Genomic DNA, 6,608 nt, shown 5'->3' with positions numbered 1-6,608 from the left:
ACTCATTGAATGGCGGTGCAGGCTAGAAGGGCCGAATGGCCTACTCCTGCACCTATTTTCTATGTTTCTATGTTTCTATGTTTCTATGTTTCTATGTTTCTATGTGGGACCTTATCAAAAGCTTTGCTAAAATCCATATGCAGTACATCATACGCACTACCCTCATTGACCCTCCTGGTTACCTCTTCGAAAAATTCAATCAAGTTAGGCAGACACAACCTTCCCTTAACAAATCTGTGCTGACTGTCCTTGATTAATCCGTATCTTTCTAAATGAAGTTTTATCCTGTCTTTCAGGACTTTTTCCAATAATTTTCCCACCACCGAGGTTAGGCTGACTGGCCTGTAATTACTTGGTCTATCCCTTTCTCCCTTCTTAAACAAAGATACCACATTAGCAGTCCTCCAGTCCTCTGGCATCACACCTGAAGACAGAGAGGATTGGAAAATGATGGTCAGAGCCTCTGCTATTTCCTCTTTTGCTTCGCTTAACAACCCGGGATACATTTCATCCGGGCCTGGGGACATCCACTTTCAAAGCTGCTAAACCCCTTAATACCTCCTCTCTCACTATGTTTATTTCATCTAATATTTCACACTCCTCCTCCTTGATAGCAGTGTCTGCATCGCCCCTCGCTTTTGTGAAAACAGATGCAAAATATTCATTAAGAACCATACCCACATCTTCTGCCTCCACACACAGATTATCCTCATGGTCTCTAATAAGCCCTACCCTTTCTTTAGTTATCTTCTTGCTCTTAATATATTTATAAAACATCTTTGGGTTTTCTGTTACGTATTTAACCCCTTGTAACCTGCATCACACCTGCCTACCTGTTGGAGTCCCAAGGGACCCCAGCATTCCTTGGGAGCACAGTATGTAAGCAGGCCATCCACGAGGTACCTGCACTCTGGAACTACAATAAAGGAGTTAAGGTCACACTTGCTCATTACACACAGTACTCCGTCTGACCATTTATTATGAGTATAACAATTGGCGACGAGGTAACGAACCGCGCGAAAATGCAAAGAACAATTGGCATCCTGGAGAAGTTCTCAGAGGGGGATGATTGTGAGGCCTTCGTGGAGAGATTCGACCAATACTTAGTAGCCAACGAGCTGGAAGAGGGCGAGAATGTGACCAAACGAAGGGCGATCCTCCTAACTGTCTGTGGGGCAACAACCTATGGCCTCGTGAAGAATCTCCTGGCCCCGGCTAAACCAACAGAGAAATCCTATGAAGAACTGTGGACGCTGGTCAAGGAGCACCTAAATCCTAAGGAAAGCGTTTTGATGGCGAGATATCGGTTCTACACACGTCAACGATTGGAGGGCCAGGGAATGGCGAGCTATGTCGCCAAACTAAGGCGCCTTGCAGGACATTGTGAGTTTGAGGGATTCCTAGAACAAATGCTTAGAGACTTTTTTGTACTGGGTATCGGACATGAGACAATCCTTCACAAACTGTTGACGGTAGAAACTCCGAATCTGAGTAAAGCCATAACGATAGCCCAGGCATTTATGTCCACCAGTGACAAGCAGGTTTCGCAGAACAAATAAGTTTCGGCCAGTACTGTGCATAAAGTAAAGTTGGTTTTGAGCAGAAATGTACAGGGCAGAATGTACATGCTGGCTGCTGTGGCCTGACCTCAATTGACCCAGAGTCTGCCATCGTCTGTTAATGCGAGGCAGTTAACACCCTTTTGGTGCTGCGGGGGTGATCATCAGCCCCATCAATGCCACTTTAAGCACTATATGTGCAATGGCTGCAGAACAATGGGACACCTCCAACGAATGTGCAGACAAGCTGCAAACCCTGCAAACTACCATGTTGCAGAGGAAGATCGGTCCATAGTGGATCAGACGGAATTGGAAACTTGTACGGAGGAGACAGAGGTGTACAGGGTACACACGTTCACGACGAAATGCCCACCAATAATGTTGAAAGTTGAACTGAACGGTATTCCAGTGTCAATGGAGCTGGACACGGGGGCAAGCCAGTCTATAATGAGTAAAATGGCCTTCGATAGGCTGTGGGGGAAGAAGGTACACAGGCCAAAGCTCAGCCCCATTCACACCAAATTAAGAACTTATACAAAGGAACTAATCCCTTTATTTGGCAGTGCTGAAGTCAAACTCTCCTATGATGAAGCAGTACACTAACTCCCGCTGTGGATTGTGCCAGAGGATGGCCCCACATTGTTTGGCAGAAGCTGGCTGGGGAAAATCCGCTGGAAGTGGGACGACATCCGACGTCAGTCGACGACGCCTCATGTACCCAGGTTCTAAGCAAATTCCCTTCATTGTTTGAGCCAGACATTGGAAGTTTCTTGAGGGCGAAAGTGCAGGTCCATTTGGTTCCTGGTATGCGACCCATCCACCACAAGGCTTGGGCGGTACCATACATGATGCGTGAAAAAGTGGAAATCGAGCTGGACAGGCTGCAGTGCAAAGGCATCATCACGCTGGTGGACTTCAATGACTGGGCCAGTCAGATTGTTCCGGTACTCAAGAAGGACGGTACGGTTAGAATTTGCGGGGACTATAAAGTAACGATTAACCATTTTTCACTGCAGGACCAGTACCCGCTACCCAAGGCAGACGACCTATTCGCGACTCTGGCTGGAGAGAAGACGTTCACCAAACTGGACCTGACCTCGGCCTACATGACGCAAGAGCTGGAGGTGTCTTCAAAAGGCCTCACCTGCATCGACACGCACAAAGGTCTGTTTATTTACAACCGGTGCCCCTTCGGGATTCGGTCGGCTGCAGCGATCTTCCAGCGGAACATGGAAAGTTTGCTAAAGTTGGTCCCTTGCACAGTGGTCTTCCAGGATGACATATTGTTACAGGTCTGGACACCATGGAGCACTTGAAGAATCTGGAGGAGGTTCTTAGTCAGTTGGAACGCGTGGGGCTTAGGTTGAAACGCTCGAAGTATGTTTTCCTGGCACAGGATGTCAAATTCTTAGGAAGGAGAATCGCTGCAGACGGCATCAGACCCACCAACGCCAAGACGGAGGCCATCAAAAACGTGCCGCAACCACAGAATGTGACGGAGCTGCAGTCATTCCTGTCACTCCTTAACTATTTTGGTAATTTCCTACCTAGGTTAAGCACCCTGCTAGAACCCCTGCATGCGCTTCTGTGCAAAGGGGACGATTGGGTATGGGGGAATTCACAAGAGGCTGCCTTTAAGAAAGCCAGAAATTTACTGTGTTCCAATAAACTGCTTGTTCTGTATAACCCATGTAAACGACTAGTGTTAGCTTGCGATGCGTCGTCATATGGGGTCGGGTGTGTGTTACAACAGGCTAACGAATTGGGAATTTTGCAACCAGTTGCGTATGCATCCAGGAGTTTGTCCAAGGCCGAAAGGGCCTACAGCATGATTGAAAAAGAGGCTCTGGCGTGCGTTTACGGGGTAAAAAAACTGCACCAGTACTTATTTGGCCTCAAGTTTGAGCTTGAAACTGACCGCAAGCCGCTCATGTCGCTATTTTCGGAGAGCAAAGGGATTAATACCAATCTTTCTGCCCACATCCAAAGATGGGCGCTCATGCTGTCGGTATACAACTATGTAATTCGCCACAGACCGGGCACAGAGAACTGCGCAGATGCTTTCAGTCGGATACTATTGCCCACCTCCGGGTGGAAATGACACAGCCAGCGGACTTGCTTATGGTCATGGAGGCATTTGAGAACAAGAAACCCCCCGTTACAGCCTGCCAGATCAGGACCTGGACCAGTCAGGCTCCTTTAGTGTCCCTGGTAAAAAACTGTGTCCTCCATGGGAGCTGGTCCAGTGTCCCAGTGGCAATACAGGAAGCGATTAAGCCATTCCACAGGTGCAAAGATGAGCTGTCCCTGCAGGTAGGCTGTCTCCTGTGGGGCAATCATGTGATCTTGTCCAAGAAAGGCAGAGACACATTTATTTGTGAACTACACAGCACCCACCCAGGCATCGTAATGATGAAAGCCATAGCCAGACCCCATGTGTGGTGGCCCGGCATTGACTCAGATTTAGAGTCAGTGCAACACTTGCTCTCAGTTGAGCAATGCACCCAGAGAGGCATCGCTAAGTTTATGGTCCTGGCCATCCAAACCGTGGTTGAGGATCCATGTAGACTATGCGGGCCCATTCCTAGGCAAAATGTTTTTGGTTGTCATGGATGCTTACTCAAAGTGGATTGAATGTGCATGCGTAACTGACCTGACAGGGGACCAAAGTGGTTCTCCCTGGATCAGGAAGGTGGTTCTCCTATGCTTTTTGGAAATAGGAGGTGGGTGGGGTGGATTGACCCATCCACCTCCACGGAGGTGTGTGGGAGGCCTGACCCATCCACCTCCATGGCACGAACCTGGTATTGCAGTACTTCCAGGAACGGTGCAGTGGCTCTCGGCCTTTTGGCTAAGAGCATTGGCGCAGAGTGATCCTTGATGTGTGCAAGGTGACCTCTGGCGTTTGTGATTTGACAAAGAATTGGAAAGATTGGCAACGAGAAAAAAAAAGAAGAAAAAAAAAAAGAATGTGCAATAATGTGTGTAAACACGTCCACGGCCACTATTGAGAGTCTATGAGCTATGTTTGCCACCCACGGCCTGCCCGATGTCCTAGTCAGCGACAATAGGCCATGCTTCACCAGTGCTGAATTCAAAGAGTTCATGACCCGCAACGGGATCAAACATGTCACATCTGCGCCGTTCAAGCCCAATCCAATGGCCAGGCAGAACGGGCAGTTCAGACCATCAAGCAAAGCTTGAAATAGGTGTCGGAAGGCTCGCTGCAGACCCGGTTGTCCAGAGTACTGGTCAGCTACTACACCAGATGCCACTCACCCACAGAGATTCCCCCAGCTAAGCTGCTCTTGAACAGGACACTTAAAACAAGGCTCTCTCTGGTCCACCCTGATCTACATGATCATGTGGAGGACAAGCGGATTCAACAAAGTGTGTACCATGACCACGCAAACTTGTCACGCGATATTGAGATCAATGATCCTCTGTTTGTGCTCAATTATGGTCACAGCCAAAGAGGGGAGTAGGGTATTTCAGGTCAAACTGACCAATGGACAAACGCACAGAAAACAATTGGATCAAATTAAACTGCGGTTCACCAACAGCTATGCACAACCTGAAGAGGACACCACCAACTTTGACCTTCCAACACACACACAACTGACATCATAGTTGACCACGAAACAGAACTCATCATCCCCAGCAGCCCGGCAAGGCTGGCTGCCCAACAGCCCAATGAAGAACTGACCAACCCAACCACACCAGCATTTGCACTGAGACGATCGACAAGGGAGCGCAAACCCCCAGATCGTCTCACCTTGTAAATAAGTGTATTGTTGACTTCACGGGGAGTGATGTTATGTATTTAACCTCTTGTAACCTGCATCACACCTGTCCACCAGAGGGCCTACCTGTTGGAGTCCCAAGGGATCCCAGCATCCCTTGGGAGCACAATATTTAAGCAGGCCACTCACGAGGTACCTGCACTCTGGAACTACACTAAAGGAGTTAAGGTCACACTTGCTCATTACACACAGTACTCGGTCTGACCATTTATTATGAGTATAACATTTTCCATGGTTTTACTTGCCTATAATTTTTCATGCTCTCTCTTTGCTTTCCGAATATCCTCTTTAATTTCACCCCTGGACTTTCGATACTTCTGCAGAGATTCTGCAGTATTTAGCCCTCGGTATCTGTCATAAGCTTCCCTTTTTTTCTTTATCCTACCCTGTATGTCCCTAGACATCCAGGGGGCTCTAGATTTGTTAGTCCCACCCTTTTTCTTTAAGGGCACATATTTGGCCTGAACCCTCCGGATCTCCTCCTTGAATGCCTCCCACTGCTCTGACACTGATTTACCTTCAAGTAGCTGTTTCCAGCCCACTGTGGCTAAATCACCTCTCAGCTTAGCAAAGTTGGCTTTTCCCCAATTTAGAACTTTTATTCCTGGTCTATCCTTGTCCTTTTCCATAACTACCTTAAATTCAACTGAATTATGGTCACTAGCACCTAAATGCTCTCCCACTAAGACCCCTTCCACCTGCCCAGCTTCATTCCCTAAAATTAAATCCATGTTGGGCTTGCTGCAACTAGCTAAAAAAGTTCTCTTGAATACATTTTCGGAATTCCGCATCCTCTATATCTTTCACACTAATTTTGTCCCAATTAATATTAGGATAATTGAAATCCCCTACTATTACTGCCCTCTTGCTTTTGCACTTCTCAAAAATTTGCCTACATATTTGCTCTTCTATCTCCCTTCCACTGCTTGGGGGTCTATAGTACACACCCAGCAGTATGATCGCCCCTTTTTTGTTTTTCAGTTTGACCCATATGGCCTCATTTGATGATCCCTCTAACATATCATCCCCCCTCACAGCTGTAATAGTTTCTTTAATCAATAATCTACCCCATCTGAAAATCTGTAACCAGGAATGTTGAGCTGCCATACCTGCCCCTCTTTTAGCCACATCTCTGTAATAGCTATAATATCATACTCCGAAGTGTCTATCTATGCTCTAAGCTCATTTGCCTTATTCGCTATTCTCCTTGTATTGAAGTATATACCATTTAGTACAGCCTGACCTG

The sequence above is a fragment of the Pristiophorus japonicus genome, chromosome 4 (genome assembly GCF_044704955.1).
Source record: "Pristiophorus japonicus isolate sPriJap1 chromosome 4, sPriJap1.hap1, whole genome shotgun sequence".
NCBI classification, from domain to species: domain Eukaryota; kingdom Metazoa; phylum Chordata; class Chondrichthyes; family Pristiophoridae; genus Pristiophorus; species Pristiophorus japonicus.
Note: the sequence above shows the minus strand (reverse complement) of the source record.